The 21,091-nt window shown below is 45.1% G+C and overlaps 1 pseudogene; it reads right to left on the bottom strand.

Annotated features, from left to right (window-relative positions):
* Positions 1 to 15,099: 15,099 nt before the first annotated feature.
* LOC101767483 lies at positions 15,100 to 20,484 on the bottom strand (annotated as a pseudogene).
* Between the last annotated feature and the right edge of the window lie 607 nt (positions 20,485 to 21,091).

Here is a 21,091-nt window from a genome sequence, read left to right as displayed (position 1 = left end):
TAAATACATTAAAATTATCTAGACGGTTCCAAAAAATTACAAAAATTTCACATGAAACAATATATGTTCTCTACTGCCTGTACAAAAAGTTTTGTAGTCAAAACAAAACTCGATAGTCACTCTAACTCCAATTCTTATTGAATCCTTCTCAATGCTACTATTCTTCTTCTGAGATGCTTCGGTTTGTAAACATTGTACGTGACGAAATGTGCGAAATCTTCTCAATTTTTTTCCACAGCCTCCACGTATGATATCATCACATCATGACAAATCTCATGATTTTCAGACTTTGCTTGTTTTTTTACAATTTAAAAATCATTCGACCACACGTTCGTGGTCGTGTTTCCTGAACAAAATGTTCAAAATTTCTTTTCATTTCGTGGGTCATGTCTCAAATTTGGCTAAATAACATGAATATCATTTTTCTACTCATTTTATTATATAATTTGAATCACTTGCAGTTCAAATTTGACTTATACCAAAATTTTCCTTGAAATACAATTAATTAAATAAATATAGCAAATAAATTTAAAAATATACCAAATTTTAACATGGAGTACCACATGTTGTATGTGGGGAGTAGAAAAAATTTCAAGGTGAAAAGAGGAAAAAACTTATTTTTTTTTGCCGAGTGTCAGAAAAACACTTGGCAAACCCCCCTCTTTGCCGAGTGTCTTTTTTAACACTCAGGTCTCCTCTTTGCCGAGTGGTTTTTTTTTGACACTCGGCAAAGAGTAGGGTTTGCCGAGTTTTTTATTTGACACTCGGCAAAGCCCCGATTTGCCGAGTGTTTTTTCTTTGCCAAGTGTTTTTAGCTTGGCACTCGGCAAAGAGCTTGTTTGTCGAGTGCTCGAAAAAAAACACTCGGCAAAGAAAAAATACTCGGCAATTTTTAGCTTTCCCGTAGTGAGAGCCTGGTTTAAGCTAGCCTTGATTAGGTTGTAGCCAGGCTAAATCTAAACCAAGGAACCAATCATCATGCCCGGCCAGAGATTGAACAAGAATAACCAACAAATAACAATCAGCTTCCAAATGATTTATTTTCCCACTCAACCAACTCTTCATGCCCGGACAGAGATTAAAATGCCAGCACACCAACACATAAATGATTTAAACTCAGAATGCCGGTCTGGAACGAACGAAGCTCCTCTTGGTGCTGGCTGTTGTTGTCTCAAAGCCGCAACTTGCTATCGAAGAGATATACCATCTGTTATTCGAAGACATTCTCCGAATTCCTGGCTTGTTGGCCAACACCAGAGCCTCGGCCCTTGTCAGCAATGCGATGAAGCCGTTGACGTCAAATGTGTAGCAGTGGAGGAGACGTGGCTCGCCGGAGTCGGTGAGGGTGCTTGGAAGAAACGACTCGTACCAGCGACGCCGCGCATCCTTGTCGTCCATGGCCTCGCCGTTCGGGTGCTTCCAGAGCAACACGAAATGGGCTTAATATTTTCCTTCGCCCCGGGTTCTATGCATGTTGCCGTAGTTCCTGAAATAGTCTTCAAATCTGAAATAGGTTAGGCGGTATTTTCCTTCGCCCCGGGTTCTATTTTCCTTCACCTTGGGTACTCCTCTGTTCTTCCCAGGTGCTTTGGATTTTGCCATAGCTCCTGCTGCGTGCATGATGCACGGAGAATGATGCAGCAGAGAAGAGGAGGAGGATGACTATCACCACGCTGAGAGACAACACCTTCTTGGCAGGAAGTGCCATGGCCGCCGGGACGACGAAACTCCTTGTCCTTCCTTCCGTTTGGATCTGGGATTACGTGGTGTTATTACAGAAAGTGAGAAATCAAATAAGATCTCTGGCAATTTTGATACGTTTCCAAATCAAATCAAATAAGATCTCTTGCAATTTTGATACCTTTCCCCCGGATCCGCCCCCTTGCCAGATCCGCCGCTGCCCCGCGCCGGATGGGCTAGCTGCAGGTGAGGAGGGGAGGGAGCTCGGGTCTAGGGATGAGGATGAAGCAGTGGGGATGGGGCGAGAGAGCGAGGGCGGCGTTTAGGGTTTGGGGAGTACCGCCGCCGCCGCAGCACAGCTTGCTCGCTGCCCGCCCGCCCGCCCGCCCCTCCTCACCTCTGGGTCCATGCGTGCGTGGGAAGGGTCGGTTTAGACCTTTATAGGTTTGTTTTAGTGGCCGGATGGCCAGATGGGCCCAATGGCCTTTTAACTTGAGCTGAATTCAGTGGAACAACGCCGCCGGAACAGGGAGGTTTACGTGGATCCGCAGATAGTAAGAAGAGGTGAACTCTGAATTATATCCTATTCATAAAATGGTAATTTGAATGGCAAACCTGCACAGCGTAGCACTGTGAATGTGTATATTGATGCATCTGTGTTCAGCTTTTGACCACAGATGCTCCCATGTTCTCTTTATGGAAAAAAAGTGCCTCTGTGTTCAGATTTTGATGCATCTATTTGTTGGATGTTCAGAAATTTTTATCGATAGAGAAGCATGATGGAGTCTGAAATATCCTACAGATAGAGAAGCAAGATAGAGCCTGAAATTTTTATTGATACATAAACATTGTGCTTAAAGTTGTCTCTGTGTGAGGGTACATGACTAAATATGCAGAAGCAAGATAGAGTCTGAAATATTTTCTACCCAAAACCTGCCAACGAATATCTGAACAATATTTATCTGTACTAGTTAGATGGCTCATGACTGTACTAGTTCAATGCTAACATATTTCTTTGATATTGTTGAATAAATTGGTTAAATTCTGCTTAGTACATATAAGAAGGCAATCTCTTTGATATTGTTGAACTAGAGCTCGAGCTTCTAGTTCGCTATAGTGAACCATTCTTTGTGCCAACCCTTGCTGGTCACGTTCAACTGCAAGTTAAAATACTCCTGCCCTCTGTCGGGCAGAAGCGAGAATCCACATCTACCTACAACCTTGTCCTTTTTGTTCTTGGACGGAATCTTTTTCGACACGTACAAGTACTTGCACAAATTGAAGTGGGAAGGAATTCCAAGAAAAGCCTCACATAAATGGATGAAAACCGCGATATCCAAGATCGAGTTGGGGGTGAGTGTACCAGCTCTATCTTGTGCCAGTGTAGCAGCCCGCAGAAGAAATCTCCGATGGGGATCCCAAATCCGCACTCGAAGAAGATGGCGAAGACGACGGACGCCTGACTGGCGCACACCTTCCACTCCAACTCCACCTTGGGCCCTAGCAGCCCCGGTCGACGAGCGCCTGGATCCGCTCTTCCATCATCACTGGCTTCTTCCACATGGCGGACAGATCTGGAATGTTCTTCGCCGCCATCTCTTTGGTATCTAACCCTATTGATTTGGATTTGATGATGGCTAGGGTTTTGGTTCGCATGCGATGGCGCGGTGACGGATGCGAGTGGCGTTGCAATCTATGTTCTCCCAGGCTCTCGGGTGCTGCGGCGGCAGCTACAGTCGTGATGAGTATAGAGGAGGAAGACGATAGTAATGAATAAGAAGCTGCGCCTCTTGGGTTTTTGAAGTCTAAACGGCTAACCCTAGCCCAACGGACGCGGAGATAATGGACCGAATCCGCGGGGCAGCCGTGACTCGCGGCACGTTCAGCAGACAGAGTTCGCGGGTTCCCTGTTAAGTTTTTTTACAAAACACGACAAGTCGGACTTCTTCAGGTCGGCGTGCCTCTATGGCTCTGCCAGACCCTCGCACTACAATGCTCGGGGCCCGGGCGCCTCTCTCCAAGTCGGCGTGCCTCCACGTCCCTATCCTTGCGCTATAACGCTCGGGGGCTGGGTGCCTCTCTCCAGGTCGGTGCGCCTCCGCGGCCCTGCCAGACCCTCGTGTTACAACGCTCGGGGGCTGGGCACCTCACTCCAGGTCGGCGCGCCTCTGCGGCTCTACCAGACCCTAGCACTAACACGCTCGGGGCTGGGCGCCTCAATTCAGATCGACGTGCCTCTTTGGCTTTGTCAAACCCTCACTCTCGCACATTGGGTGGCTGGGCACCTTTCTTTAGGACTAGAAGATTTATTCCATAAACATGCAATTATGACAAGACTTTGGTCTCTTCACCATATTACACAACAAAGATATCAAACACCACCATGGTGGCATTTGCATTACATGGTAGCCCCCGCTACTCCATAACCGGATCGTCAAGGTGTCTAGGCACCTCGCAAGCCTTCTTGTAGCATCAGGCCACCATGGCTATACTATTACTGCGGCACATCCCGAAGGGGAACCCAGCCTTTAGGTTTCCTTGGGAACCATCGACAGCCCTACTTCACCAAGCTCTGCCAAAGCATTTGGGGCGGACACGGTCACAGAGAAGACCCTGCAGACGCTCATCGACGTCTTCGCCACTCGCAAGCATTCTTCTAGCATCAAGTACTACAAAGCCCCCCTACAACTATCTAGAGGTCGGATCCAGACCCGGTACAGCAGGATTATAAGGAGCTCTTCGTGCTTCATTTATGCTTCTGGTGGAGGGTGATTTGCCTCCGGGATAGCGCCCGTATTTATAGCCAAGGGTTGGCACTGTTCGTGCGTGGCCCTGGACAGTCCTGCTTTGGCACGCCCCTACCTGACGACAAAAGCAAGTGCATTATTGTTGGGCGTGCTGCTACAGCCAGATTCCCGCTTTGGACCGACAGAAGTGCACCCGTGACTGCAAACTGATCAGGTCGCCGATGCGCGCATTGGGATGGGTTTCGCTCCGGCGTGGCTACACTAATCATGAAGACAACGGCGTATTATACAAGATTTTTGTACCATTGGATCGATTATTCTAATCGCTTTAATGCTCGGGAGCTATTCCATATGAAGTGCGTTTTGCGATGCCTTTCATGTCCTTCTCTTCGACCTACTAGAAGTCTGAAGCTCGGCAATCGTTTTCGCTCTGCACATCTTGCTCTGCGCCAGCTCAGTTTTTCTTCTTTTTGAGCACTACGCAGCCTCTCCATCACAAAGATGGCGCCACACCTTCGGCCGACCTCTTTCAAGCTTCGTTGCAACGTCGTCAAGTTCCTGTTTGCCTACACATCGTTCGGGGCTTGAGGGATATGGGTACCTCCTGGGTCCCCACCGTCCAGGGTAACGCCCGACCTTGACAAGTGGGCCCGCCCGACCAGATGTGCGGGCCAAGCCTAATCGGTTACGTGGGATGCAAGACAAGGAAGATCAGGCGGATCAAATCAGTCCGGATATCACGGAGTTTATCTGTAAACTGACTTAGATTGCTTTCCATGTTGTAACCGACTAGAATTAGATGCAATCCGACTTGTAAACCCTAGACTGTCGGGCTATATAAGGCGGCCTAGGGCGTCTTCCCGAGGGGGCGTTCATTCAAATCTCTGAGCAATACAACTACCACCACAAACAGGATGTAGGGTGTTACTCTCCGGAGATCCGAACCTGTATAAACTCACTCCTTTGTGCTCTCGTGGTCACCACCGAGTTTTTAGTTTCACGATCCACTCTCCTACAAATCAATCACTTGGGTAGCTCCATTGTGGACTGCCGGGCCTCTAAATCCGACACTTACAATACCCTGTTGAGTGGTCTTTGTAAGCAGCGCAAGTTGCTTGATGCTGAGGAGCTTTCGAATAAGATGAAGGAGACAGGGGTTACACCAGATTTATGCACTCACAACTTTGATTCATGGGTACTGTAGGGATGGTGATATAGAGAAAGCATTGCAATTGTTTGACACATTGTTGCACCAGCGCTTGAGGCCAGATGTTGTGACATACAATAGTTTGATTGATGGGATGTGCAGAAAAGGCGATCCGGCCAAAGCTAATGAGCTATGAGATGATATGCATGCTCGGGAAATCTTCCTCAATCATGTTACCTACGGCATCCTGATAGACAGCCACTGTGAGAAGGGACAAGTTGGAGATGCATTCCGTTTTTTTGGATGAAATGGTTGATAAAGGTATTGTACCAAACATCATGACCTACAGTTCCATTATCAAGGGTTATTGCCGGTCAAGTAACGTAAGAAAGGGGCAGCAGTTTTTGCAAAAGATGAGGCAAGACAACATATTGCCAGATTTAATTGCTTTCAACACCCTGATCCATGGTTATGTTAAAGAAGAAAATATGGACGAAGCTTTCAATGTGTTTAACATAATGGAGAAGGAAATGGTACCCAGATGTTGTCACATATAATATGCTCATAAACGGGTTTTCTGAACATGGCAATGTGCAAGAAGCTGGTTGGGTTTTCAAGAAAATGGGTGAGAGAGGAATTGAACCGGATAGATATACATACATGTCTATGATTAATGGTCATGTTGCAGCTGGCAACTCGAAGGAGGCATTTCAGCTTCATGATGAAATGATTCATAGAGGATATGCCCCTGATGACAAATTCTGAGAGATGCTGGTAATGGCATTGTACTTTTGCCAGTGTCTTTGGAATTCTTGCCTCAACATACATAGTAAATTCAAGGCGTTGAAGGTGAGTATGAGAAATCTTAGCATCGAGCCTTGAAACAATATCTATTTTTGCTTAACCCTTCTGCTTATCGTCGTAGTGGAATCAACAATGAGAAATGATGTCTGGTATTTTCATCTGTGTACGATTTGACAAACCATGTCCTTTACCAGGACCTTGTTATCTGTACAAGTGACATTAGTGGCACAAATAATTATTTCTTTTTGGCCTTTTTTAGTGTTTTACCCTTCTACATGGTTTGTGACATGGTACCGTCATGTTCTAACCCTGACGATTGTCTTAGGAACTTTTCTCCAATGGGAACTCTGTATTGTGGGAGTGTTTTCTGCACCAAGGCCCAGGAATGTTGCACAGAAGTATAGAAAATCTTCTTAATCGAGTATGTTGTCAGTTAATGACTCTTTTTTACATCATCTGTCCTTATGGTTGCAAAATTCATTTTACGCTTCGATTGGTTCGTTTCTGTTCAGGGGCAGATCTAGAAAAAGGGGAGAGCACTGAAACTCCATTCCTTGGCGCGAGAGACTACACAAAGTATGGAAGTGTCCGAACTGCAACTGTGGCCTACAGTGTCCACAACCGGGTAAAATTTCAAGAAGTTAGACATGTCACTTGGTTACGAAGATACTTGTTTGCACTGAATCATATCTTCTCAATTGAACCCTTGGTTAGGAACAGAAGGATCAATAAAAAATTGCTCCCCCCCCCCCCCCCCCAACACACACACAAATCTAGTGCTGCACTTCTTTGTTACCAATAATTTGTTACATACTGACCATGCACCTTGAAACATTGCTCTGCCTTGAAACACTGCTTCATCTAAGATGTTTCTTTTAGCGCCAAAAACAACATCCTCTTGCTCTTGAAATAGCTTCACTAAATTTAATATATTTTTACGGCTAGGGTGATCATAAAAATCAAACCTAGGATGTCATGTGAAACTAGGCATGGTAAGAAGAGCGAACCATTCAAAAAAGATGTCAGTATATATTTTTCATCAGTTATACACTCATACCAACAGCAATAGTGAACAGATTATGTACAAAATGTCACATATACAAACTTACACCATCGTTTACATGCAGGCTAAGCAAAAACTGCTGCACAGAAAAAAAGATAGAAAATTGACCGGGTACTCAACATGCCCGTCCCCTCCAGTCCGAGCTCCAGAAGAGCAGCCAAAAGAATATTGAATGGGAAAAATGGATAAAAGAACATTGTATCAAAACTGCACATGCCTTGAAGAAATCTTCATGGGTGAGGGCATCTTCCACCAGGATTATTGCGGCCATGATTTCTCTCTCTCAGCACCCGGGATGCAGCGATGGTGGTGGCTTGTGCTCCCAGGACCAGGATGAGAATGAGAATCAAGGGCAGAACTTGTTTTCTTTGGAACAACATAGATGGCATTCTGGTATCTTGTGAAGTTTTGTATCAAATTTAAGATGCCGTACCACTATATAGGAGCATATGCGTTTTGTTTCCTTGAGGCTCACGCGTTCAACAGTTGTGCCATGTGGGATATTTAGCATGGTTGACCTCGTCGACTCGCCGTGAACAAGTTCACAGAAAGGAACTCTCTTCCACAATGCCTTTTTCTCATGTAAAATAAGATTTTGCCATGCTATTTAAGACTTTTTTGCAAGTTTTTTTCTTATTAAAACATCAAGAGCCGTTAAGCTTCTGAGAAGGCCACATGAAGCCCATAACCTTATCTATCCAGATGGGCCCGTTAAGCTGCAAAGCCCAGCCCAATTATTACATTAAAACAAAAGCACCTCGTTCGGCAGCGCGTTAAGCCGCTGCTGCGGCTGCTGGCTGCCGCAGCCGGTGCTGTAGCGCTGCAGCTGCTGCTGTAGCGCTGCAGCTGCTGCTGGTGCCGCCGCTAGTAACGGCCGTTTGTTGGCCCGCCGGGTGTGCGTGCTAATGGGCCGTTTGGGCCACATTAGTTGCAAGGTTAAATTTAGTCCGGTTGCAACTCAAATTTTTACAAAATGAAACAATTAAAATGTGTGGGACTACAAATAATAATAGAATTGTTCATACTTGTAAAATATAAGGTTGTTAAAAAACAGAAATTAAATTGTTCCTGTACCGAAACGAGCGAGAGAGCGGTAACGACTTATCCTTACCAATTTCCAAAGTGGTTTCCGTACTGATACGCTACTACGTTCAAAAATAAATTTTGTAGCGGTTAATGCAACTACAGTATCTAAATGGTGCGCGCCAAACATAACAAACACACTCGAGCTTACGAACGTACACACAACATATTACAAATTCGTACATACAAATTACAACATGATTTACACACATACATCCCGCGTCTACATCAACGAGATGCCCGCAGCAATCCAATCTCGGACACTGCCCATATCAGGTGTAGCATTAGCTGCCACCCATTCGGACACCGCATAGTCCGGTTCTCGCGCCCTCGACGATCCTGCAGAACTGTCATTGCCAACGTCCAACAAATAATTATGCAGTGCAAAGCAAGCAATAACAATCTTGGTTTGTCGTTCTCTCGAATATAGTGGCACTTCCCGCAGAATGTGCCACCTCGATTTCAGGACACCGAAGGCGCGTTCCACCACATTTCGAAGACTGGAATGGTGAAAATTAAATTTTTCCTCCAATGTGTCGGCCTCCCTTCTGCTAAACTCCTCGAGGTGATACCTGGTATTTCTATACGGGCCCAGATACCATTCGCGAACGGCGTACCCCGAGTCGACCAAATAATAGTGGCCTGCAGGTAATCACAACAAATCAACATTAGTGCACCACATTTTCTTGATTAATCTACATGTGCCACTCTTATAAGTCACATACCTGCAGGTGGATGTGGGTACGTCCGTGCCGACATACAGTCACGCAATACCGCCATGTCGTGACATGAGCCTGCCATGCCAGCTCCTACGTACGTGAAACGCATGTCCATATCGCATATGGCTAGCACGTTGAAGCTTGTGAATCCTTTTCTGTTTAGGAAATCCAAACGGGACTCACGGCCGACAATTACTGGAATGTGCGTACCGTCAAGCGCACCTATGCACCCATCAAAGAACGGTGCATATTGGGTCAGCTTGTGATTGACCGTCGAGTACGCTCTATCCTTTGGAGCGATGACTTGCTGGGCAAACGAATACATTACATTCGCCACATGCGCCATCTTCCTACTCACCGTGTCCAGACTCCGGTCAAACCTTTCTCTAATCTGCCGGCACGCTTGCTGTGTCGCACATGCCCACACAAACATAGCTAACGCCTCAACGGATTCTACCCCTTGCGACGTTGTCAACCCATGGTTGCTAACCAACACGTCGTGCAAGTGAAGGAACGTGTCGGGATACATACGAAAATTGTCGTAGCACCGCCTCCTGTCCCGGAGGTTCAGCTCCACCCACTGCCGACCCGTCAGGCGTGGCAGCTCAACTGGCAAGTCGACAGGTCGGTTCCGTCTAGCACGATTTATGCTGCGAAGCTCCTCATATGCGGCTGCAGCTCCTCCTAAACATCTCATATCAAACACGGAGCTGCTGTCGCTGCCGGTGTCACTGTTGTGTTCCTCTGGAGCACTCATACTTTAAATACCTGTCCAAAATGAAAACACAGCTTATAAGACAAGGTGAACAACGTTATGTATACCGAGAGCAGGTAGAACTAGTTTGCACAAAAAATTGACTGGCACTTAACTTCAAAGTAACTTAGCAACATAAACAACCACTAACATAAACAACCATTAACATAAGCAACTTAACAACTAACTAATAGAATTGGTTGACATTCAGATACACCAGAACATAAAGTGCACATAGAAATGTTCAACCTCATCTTAAAATTACAGAAGCTACATTCAATGTTCAACACAACACAAGTGCAACTAAGCTAAGAAAGAACCAGGCCACCATCACTTCTTCTGCATCATGTTCCAGTAGAAATTGATCCAACTCAATCGGGCATCTTTTGTGTCTAACCCTAAGAACGTGGACCGACAATCCGAACTCTGCCCACAACAATACATGACCTTGTTGTGAAGCTCCGACCCCTGCTCTATACCATCTTCTTTTAGGATCTGAAGACAACGATTTGTTTGTTCATGGCCACTCGGCCCACGTAGCAGGCTTCGCTTGGCCACACTATCAGATAGGTCCCTAATGTACTGCTCCAAGTTGTCACTTCTTTTTTTGGTGGGACTGTCCACTGAGTATTCTCGGACCGGCCTTTTTGACTTGGCAGGAGCACTGAAACGAGCACTACTAGGAGGGGCCTGCTCGTCCTCCAAGTCCACGAAATTGCCCTCAGTCCCCATGCTAGGTGTGCCCCCCATGCTAGGTGTGTCCTCCCGAATCCCTCCGGCCGAAAGCAATGTGCCCCTGTCTTGTGGTTCGTGGCCAAACAACTCGAACAGCAGGTCCAGCAAAGGTGGAGGCTTCACAGAATGCGGCTGTGACCTCGCCTGGGTGTCCTGCAAAGTCGCATAAAAGTAAAATATCAGTATTGGAAATGTAATAAATTACAAGTATGACGATCAGTAAGTTAGGGACGACGGAAAGTCCCTACCTGTTGGTCCTGCTCCCAATACGTGGCATCAGCCGACACCCCACCAGTTTGTGTGTCGCGCCCTAAACCAGTCGAGGTTTCCAATGCCCGCCAGCCGAAGAATTGCCTCCTCAAGTTGTTGAGCTTGTTCTGCAGCTGCTTCATTCCCAGTTGCAATCCAGTTGCTGCCTTGAACCTGGAGTGGACATTCCTCCATCCCAACTTAGTGAGGCATCTGTCGCTCCAGTTTAGCTGGTTCTTTTGTTCAATGCACATCTCCAGCAAAATTTTTGTCGTGGGCACATCCCAGCTGGCACGGTTACTCATCTGACCACACAGTAGCTGCAATTATATGGCACCGATCTATGGACAACTACGACCTACGTACACAACTAAGCAATGGAAAATGAAGAATTTGTTACTTGCCTTAGCAGGTGCTTTGTGGCGTTTGTGACGAAAATTGTACGGGCACACGGGGGGAGGAGAGCAGGACCCAGTCGATGACGATGCCAGTGTGGGCACCTTTGAATGTGCCTCAGATTTGTGGTCCTTGCACCCTTCCTCCTCAAGCCTGAAAGGTTACAAAAAAAATCAGAAGGTCAGCACAATGTAACATTCAGCTTGCATCTTCGACTATCAGTGGCAAACAGTTGCTATTCCAATCTTGCATGTTCGATAACACTAGAGTAAAATACAGATAAAGGACATAACTTAGACGACAGTAGCATCAAGAGTTGCATAGACTTGATGTTTGGGTACACCACATTTTTTTTGTTCAAAGGCAGGATCAGGACAATGAATTCTTGATCAGTAGGACAGACAAGGGTTTTTTTTTTTGGCATCCTACTGATCAACAATGACTTACTGATCATTGAAGGTTGACAATTACCTAAAGTGGATCCTGCCATCCCAAAACACTTTCATATTGACCTAGAATGGATAGCTACCATTCTTTGTTTGCTATAAATCAATGGCCAAGTTCTGCATCAGACCACAAAAGGTCGATAACATGTACATGGGAACAACATAAAAGATCATGGTTCAACGGCTACCTAGATAACCAAAATGAATTACTTAATTTACAATACTTTTTTCGAGGTTCTCATCTTCAGGAACATACCACCCATTCAGTTCTAAATTCTAATGCAATTCAGACTTTGGAGATTGACATAATGTTGAGATCATATTGTTAAATGAACATAAGAGTTTTATGCTACCTAGGTTCACTATGGTGGATGTACAGGCCACTTAGGCAGATTACACATATCTGTGGTGAAAAGAATCCACAAGATTAAAGAAACTAAGCTCAACATGGGAACTGGAATTGAATTTGGAATACCAAGTTTCTGCTAAGGTGTTAATTCTAAAGAATCCATATGACTTGCCCCTTACAGTTGATATCTTTCATGTACATTGAATAAATGGCGCTGATAGTTTTAACCTTTGCAGACACAAAAAATAAACTAATACACAACTTCAATATGTTGAGGCAAACATTGATGGAACCTAAATTCACTAGCTCTTCCATGAAGATGCATCTTAAAAAGATAAGCCCTGCTGCAGCTTTAGAACTGAAAGCTCCAAATGCAAGGTCTGTTTCTCCTGCGTCTTCACAAAAAAATTGCAAGATCTCACAATTGCACTTGACATTCTATATTCTTGATTAATCTACTCAAACAAGTCAGTTGCCCAGCAGCATGTCTAAAAGCAGGAACCATTTTACACTTTTTTTGCACCTAGCGGCATACGGATGGGGTAGCATCCATACCTGTGAGCGAAGGGGATGCAGGGGGCGACGGCGCGGGAGACGGTCCTTCCACCCGATGACCCACCGGCGGCGGCGGCGCGTGCGCCGGCTCCGAGCTGCGGCGGCGGATCCGAAGGGACGGGCGGCGGCGGATCCGGACCGAGGGACGGAGGGGGCGTCCAGCGGGATCCACGGCGCGGTCGCCCGGGCGGATTGGAGGGAGGGAGAGCGCCACTCCACGCCTCACCGGTGGCGGGGCGCGCGCGGCAGCGAGGGAGCGGCGGAGCGAGCGCGAGGAACTGAGGGAGCGCGCGGTAGCGAGGGAGCGGCGGGCGAGCGCGACGGAGCGCGGACGCCGAGGGCCCGCTGGCGGCGCAGACCGGGCGTGGACGGAGCGGGGAGCGGAGGGAGCCGCGGCGGCGGATCTGCTGAGCGACGCTCGGTGGGGAGCAAGTGACGGAGGGAGCGAGATGAGGGAGGCACTGGCGCGTCGGGGTGTCGGTGCGGCGTTACCTACATACGAACGGATTCCGCTCGTGACTAGCAGCGGAAGCCATCCGAACGGCGTCCGCTGATAAGCCGCAGCTGGAAAAAGAAGCCGCAGCGGCTTAACGCGGTGCCGAACGGGGTGAAGGTGAAATGCCAGAACCGCTCCGCCAAACTGGAAATTTCAAAACCTCCCGCCCCTTGCGGCCCTCTCTCCACCGGTTCCCCTGTTTCGCGATGCAGCCCGGCGGCGGCGGCGCGATCCGCGTGCTGAACGTGGCGGAGATCCTGTCGCGCGGCGGGGCGGTCCCCGTACAACCACGTCTTATCAACGGCCGTGCCTGCCGCATGCTCGTCACCTCCGTCACGGGCCACCTCATGGAGCTCGAATTCGACGACCGGTTCCGCCGCTGGCACTCCTGCGACCCCGCCGACCTCTTCCACGCCCCCGTCCGCAAGTCCGTGCCCCAGGTATGCCGCTCGCCCTCTCCGTGCCGCACGTGCATTTCGCCGAACAGCTGGTGAGCGCGTCGCTGTGGGCGGTTCGGGATCGATTAGTTGGTGCGTGGGCTTCTAACGGTTGTGATGGTGCCTTACAGTCCTCGTGCAGGCACCTGCAGTGTTATTGTAATGCTGTGCTTCGCATTTGCGAATGCGCTGATGTGGGAATTCTGTCCAACAGCGTGCTTGGCGTTTTGCTGTGTACAGTATCATGTGGCTGCCGCACAAAATGAGCTCTGATATTTGGAGTCGATCTGAGGGTTGCGTGATAGTTGCATGAAAACTGCAGATCAGTCCATTTGGTAGAGTAATCCTCAGGCCTTTGCTTAGTTACATAGAGATTGAATATTATTTGATGCAATGATTTGACACACAGACCTTGCAGGTTTTAGCCTATAGTGATATGATCATAACTCAGAACAACTGCATCGCATGCAGATAATAAATATAAAAAGCTAAAAAGGAGAGATTCAACTAGACACCCAATGATTTGCACCAATCATGCAGCTCAGGGCATACTCAGCCACCTTAGTATAGCTGGCCGTGGATTGGATGCTAACAGAATGCTTGGTGTTCTTCATGATGACACAATCAGTCATTTTCTTACTTCTTTCCTGTAATTTTCCTCTCTTTCTGCATGGATAAATTTGTTTAATTACCTGTCTTTGGCTGTCCTGTTGTGCACATATTGGGATTATTTTCTTCATAGATATGAATCGTTTTCATGTCACGATGTTAGTGTAACTCCATGGTTTATTTGTACTTGAATTCTATCCATGAATTTGGTCGTCCAAAATGCAGGACAAGCAAGCCATAAAACAAACTTTGGAAGAAGAAGCTAGGAGGTGCCAGTGGCTGGTGCTATGGCTTGATTGTGACAGAGAGGGTGAGAACATAGCATATGAAGTGATCGATGTTTGTACAGGTGCCAACAGTCATCTTAACATTTGGAGGGCTCGTTTCTCAGCTTTGATTGACAGGTATTGGTTTCTACGCATGGTCTCTTTCCCTCTAGTGCAAGGATGTCATACCCATGCCCATTGGTTTGTCTAAAAAACATAATGAAACTGCAGGGAAATACATGAATCTGTGCAACATCTCGGCAGACCCAACAAACTCTTTGCAGATGCTGTGGATGCAAGACAGGTGATTCTTATCTCATGTACTCGAGCTACAACTTTCAACCAGCAACCAATTTAAAATGCATGGTACTCTATCTGATTGAGCTCCATGGTGAACTTTTGCTGCATGTTTCCTCTAGTATGATAGCTTTACATAAAACCAAAGATCCAAAGCAGCTGATTTGCTAGTACATTTCCTCTGTCTATGTTATTGTCTCAAATATATCAGCATTTACCTCTTCATTGTTATTTTCAAGCTCAGAGAAGTAATAAGAAACTTTGTACAGGAAATTGACCTTCGCATTGGTGCCTCCTTCACAAGGTTTCAAACAATGCTGTTAAAAGATTCATTTGTAATTGATGTCACTGGGGATGACAGGAATTTAGTTCTGAGCTATGGCCCTTGTCAAGGAATTCATAAAACCTATTACATGCATGTTCATTCTTTATTTTGTCTAAAAATTCATTACATTGCAGTTTCCGACGCTAGGATTCATTGTTGAGCGTTTCTGGGAGATTCAAGCTCACGAACCTGAAGAGTTCTGGACGATAAATTGTACTCATACTTCTGACGAAGGCACTGCATCTTTTGGTTGGATGTAAGATGCCCTTTAGAAGCTCTTCTGACATTTTCATTATGAAAGTCTTGTGACATTTTCTTGTTCTTGTCAGATGTGGTCATTTGTTTGACTACCCATCCGCTGTTTTACTCTACGAAATGTGTGTGGAAGAACCAATGGCAACAGTAAGCGCTTCTGATCTTTTTCTGTTAATATCAGTAGTTAGAAATTCAAACGATCAAGAACCAAGATTATCATTTTTTAAGAAATGGATCAGTGGTACCACTTTTCAGTGTTGGCAAAAAAAGGTAAACAACTCATTGTTTTAACATTCAACATTCTTAGAGAATAACAATATATCAAGGAACTAGACTTCAAGAGCCCCTTTGTCAAGACGCCAAGTCTATTATGCTTATTTTCAGTCAAGTAAGCGGTGATGGTGTTTTAAGTTTTAACTAGTCAGAATCTGAATTTCCATGAGTCCATGACGGATATTCTTTTAGCTCCAAAGCTGCCGCTAATAGCCTTGACGCACATAAAAATGCTACAGTTGATGGCACTAGGCATGTCAATTTATGGAACTGGCATTATTAAACTCAAAATTATGTACAGGTGGTTCGCAATCCAAAATTACAATGACTAAGCTAAAAAACGAATGCAATGAAGTAGCATCTTCTACAGATTAGATGTACCAAACTGGTGAAGAAACGTACTTGTGATCAAGATGTGCAATTACTTCACCACCAGGAAATGCTGCCTTTGTGGCTTCATAGGAAACTTTGATGGAGTGCTTCCACATTCCAGCAACCTCTCCAGAAGTCTTTCCATTTATTTGGGATGGAGTTTCCATCGGCAAGGAGTAACCAGAGAGTAAATGACCCACCCATACACCATCTTTGCTGAAATATTTTCAGAATGTGACTGTTAAAATATAGGTATTCCTCAAGTACATCAAAATACCCTTAAATCAAAGTCTATAAAAGATAAAGATAGATCACAGGTTTTTCTATATCTAGTATCACATGCCATAAAAAAACAGTTTTAGATCAAAATATTTTTTCATTAATTAGCATTATATTGTTCTATTTGCTACAAACCTGTCTACACTTCCACATTTACTCTAGTACAATACTATAGTAATAAAAAGCCAATGCCTGGCATGCTGATCAATGGGCTTCTCCTGACAACTTCTAGGGACAGACAAGACCTTCTGGTGCACTCATGTAAATTTGTTATTTCATCAAAAGATCTGGAAGTAGCTGAAGAAAATATAGCATCAGAATTTGGTTTTCCCCTCACTGGCAGAAAGTAAAGTATGCTGGTCTTTTTAACATACGAGTGCTAACATAAGTAAAGGAAAATATATGGGGAGACAACATATAATTAGAAATTGCCTTCAAGAATAACTTCATCTCTGTGCTTACTTGACAATATCCATATGACGAGGAGCATAGTGACCACCTCCTATACCTAGTAGAACCTTTTCACTATTCCTGCATAACAAGAAATGAGTTTTTTTCGTGTGCTTAAATAAACAAAGAAAAAAAGGTGAGTGAGAGGGTAACAAATAAATGCTTACAAGAAAAAGAAAAGTCAAATTAGGTGGATACAATCGCAAAAATGCTCATATGTGGAGAACCTTTTCGGTTACGATTATTAATAAAAAAATCATTAGGGTTCTCCCCTGATGTTATCCTCTTGCAAATATTCTGTCCCATTCCATTTTATAATGAACAAATAGGGAGCAAATGGTATTCCACTTTTGGTTTTTAAACGAAGTTATCCACAATTCAGACTCAAATTTCAGTTGATCTAGTCAACACCTTTGCCATCTTGACTAAAGAAGAGAAATCTATTTGTGAACCCTGGTTCACCTAATGAGACCAGTTATACAGTTATAGATGGAGCTAAAGGGAAGGCACTTGTATTTTCAATTTGCAACCCATCTTCATCTCCCAATGATATACAATGATACTGACTCAACTCTACTCTGGTATCTGGTCGGTGTGCTAGTATCACTAGTAGTTTGTAGCAATGTGCAGTACCTAGGTTCTATCCTACATTCCATTGAGGATAATACTTTATATAGATTCTGATCTGATAAAATCACCATCGATGCCACTGTACATCACACAAGGGGGGAGAAATGCATATTGACATACCCCTGCCAACTTCCAACAGCATTTCCATCCTCCAGACCAAGACCTTTCCGTAGAACCTGCAAGTATTGAAAACTCAATTGCATGTTCCTGACAAAGGTTGCATTCTGAAAGAACAATTAAAAGCTAACATTCTAGCTAAAGGTAAGACAGTAATAACAATATTTAGTTGGCCAATACTGAGGGAGGGAGGGAGTGAGAGAACTCACTAGAGCAATTGCCTGTGCAGCATCTTGTCTACCCCCGCACTTCCTGGATATTTATAGCAGTCTGAAATATTGAAGTTAACAATTTCAGATCCGACACATAAGATGGTAGTGTAGAACCAAATGGTATGCCTATTAATGTAGCTGCAGGATTGGTGCGCTGAGCTATATTGAGTTGAGTTCGCATAAACTCAATGCGCTTTTGAAAAGGTTGATCAGATGGAGTCAAAAGACTGGTTGCTTGCATCTTGTCCATCCTGTCCATGTTATAAGCACCATCTCTTTCTAAAATTTCACATGCTTAAGTTAACTACGTCTTATTTGTGAATTTTGGAGGATGTGGCCTTATTTATGTTACCTAGATTTGTATATGTACGTAATGTAGCAACAAACTCTTCCAGCTCAAAAGAACAAAAAAACACATTACATATACCTTGTGCAAACCATATAAACATATGTTGACACAACTAAAAAAGGAACAACTGGATACAGATCATTGTGAATAATTGATCTTGAAAATCTACGTTCTGTATATAAATGTCATTTTAGAGTTAGATTTTCGTTTGTAAATAGATGTCCTTTTGGGTTTCCAAGGCTGGAATTTTCTAATAGATGGCCCTATATTTTCTAAGAGGTTGCTAAGCTAATTGTAGGACTTTTCTGGAAACATAAAATGAACTTTCAAAAGGGGCCATAGCAAAAAAGAGAAGTTGGGCAATGATGACATTCAAGAAACAAAAAAAGGCTATGGACATAAGCTTGTACCTATCTCAACAAACATGGTGGGCGTGCTTGTAATGGTGAGTAGCCTCAAGCGTAATCTTCATAAGCAGTCATAATTAAAATCAGTTGACTGAAAAAGATATGGGTCACTGACGAGGAGCAAACTACCTCAAACTCTGGAACAAGACCTTGTTCTGCAGCAATCTTTTGCATCAACCGGAGCAAAGGGCCAATTCGAGGATTTGGAATTGCTGCCCATCCAGGAGTCCCTCCATGGGGTGGGGTTTCATCATCCCTCAGATGTGGCACACCTTTATATGTGTGTTTACCAGTAAGAACACATGTACATTAATAAAGCACTTAGGCAGTTGATAAAAAGAAAATTTCCAATATATGTATTTGCATGTTGTTCAAGAAACATGTTGCTATAACTAGAAAACGGAATCATAAGGACAAGTACATTGCTACACGTCAGCGGTCTCATAGGTCATCCCATGCAGTGCCACGTAGGATATTTGATGATGTGGAGGAGAGAGAGCGAGGAGAGAGAAAGAGGTCGTTGCTTCGCGAAACAACCACCTCATAAGCTAAATTGTAGGACTACAAGACAACTTAACAACCATTGTACGAGTTATTGTTGCCATGCAACTCATAATATTTTATTTTTCTTATGCACAAATTAAGGAATTATATAGCACTACCAGACAACTTATAGGGCAACCCATTGTACAGGTTGCCTGTTAAATCGTCTCAAGATTACGTGTCAATGCATGAGACCGTCTATTAGACGACACCAATGTACTTTGCCCTAACAATACATGTAAGACTATTACCGAATATGTTGGATTCCACTGTTTCCAGAAAAAGGAACATAATGAATTGCATGTATGCTATAACACAGTTCACTATCCATAGATATATAAGACATCTTGTGAAGCAAATGGTGTTCAACAAGAAACAACAAAAACATCAAGCATTTGACCTTGGCATTGGTTTAAATGAGGTCACACATGAAAGAAGAACGGACCAATTGGATGCACGGTGAGTGCTGGACGGTTGGAGACTGCAGTGTGCTTGCTGAGGAATATGACCTCGGAGACAGGCTCTCCAGTGGCTTCCTGCCATCGCTGGTCAAGATTATCCTCTTCAATAATGCTGTGTTCATGCTTCAATAACCGAACATTCCCATTAGTAAAACTCTCCATCCCTTCCTGCAAAACAGATTTGGGCAAAAATTAAGTGGGAACCATGGTAGAGCACCCAAAATTGTTTGAAGAACCGCAAAATGTCAGCCAACACCTGTTGGATGCCTTCCTTAGCACAAAATTTAAAAGGGGGTAAAAATGTGAATGAATATGCTTGGTCCTCTCCCTATCTCCTGAGTCGGATCAGCTCCAAAAGAATACCACACGGAATCCCAGTAAAGGTCAGGAAGTCATGACCACCGGAACTGCTCACTTCTCCTATAGCAGTGTGTTATTGACTTGCACTGCTAAGACAGAAGCTAACATATGCGACGCGTGGTGTAATCTGTTTTCTACGTCAAACTTGCGCTGCTATTGACTTAATTTTATCAAATCAAACTTGCTTTCATTAGATAGATGATGAATACTCCATTTATCTGAGCGATCCAATTCCGCCAAAATTTACTTGGGTTTTGTGCCACTAGCTAATGCGTACTGGACGGGGGTCAGTACGATATAGTAGGAGATAGACCAGATGGATGGAGTAAATCGAGAGGACGCACGCATGCGGCGGCGGATGAATGAGATTGGGAGGGGGCAAGGGGGAACGACTTACTGCGATGGGCGGGCCGGGGGACCATCCGGGCATGGCGAGGAAGGCGGCGGCGGGGCCGATGGACGCCGGGTCCTTGGTGGTGGCCACCACCAGCACCACCATCCTATCCTCCTCCTCCGACACCGCTGCCGTCGCCGGGGTTGCTGCTCCGCGCGCCGCCTCCACCCGACACGCTTGCGCTCTTGAGCGAGTACTGAGCATCCCGTCCGTCGCGCTACGACTAGGAAGAGGGGAGGGGGATTTCGTTCTGCCGTGTTTGGGCTGCTGGTCGTGTTTGGGCTGCGGCGGAGGAACTAGGAAGGCTCCGAATCTGCGGGCGGCCCGCACGTGGCTTCTCAAATCAGTGGGCTCTACAAGTGGGCCGCACGAGAGGCGTGTCTGTCGGTGACAGACAGCCCGCCATGAGGCCCTCACTATGGAATTCGGCCTTCTCAACCTACGACCATGATCTTCAACCAAATTTGCATCCACCACATCGGCAGCAACCTTTGGGAAGGTTTTGGTGGCACCATGCACAAGACGGTGGAGCCTTGCTATCTTCATGTCTGCCTCACTCACTTGTTATCTTCCATTTTAATTACCTTCAAGTCATGTTTGCATGAAACATGGTTTTTTTATAAAATTTTTTATAAAAAAGGGAAAAATATAAATTAGCAAGCAGGCTCTCCAAGTAAGAATCTTGCATATTGTTCTAAGTGCAAGAGCCGGTATATTACCACCTGGATACTTTTTTTACATTAAAACAATGTTCAAAACAGCCGGGGCAACTCGCTCTAGCTAGCTTGGGTACATGTTGTGATCATGTGATGGCAGGTAAGGTGGCACGGGA

The sequence above is a fragment of the Setaria italica genome, chromosome I, assembly GCF_000263155.2.
Source record: "Setaria italica strain Yugu1 chromosome I, Setaria_italica_v2.0, whole genome shotgun sequence".
NCBI lineage: Eukaryota > Viridiplantae > Streptophyta > Magnoliopsida > Poales > Poaceae > Setaria > Setaria italica.
Note: the sequence above shows the minus strand (reverse complement) of the source record. Positions and strands in the feature narration are given on the sequence as shown.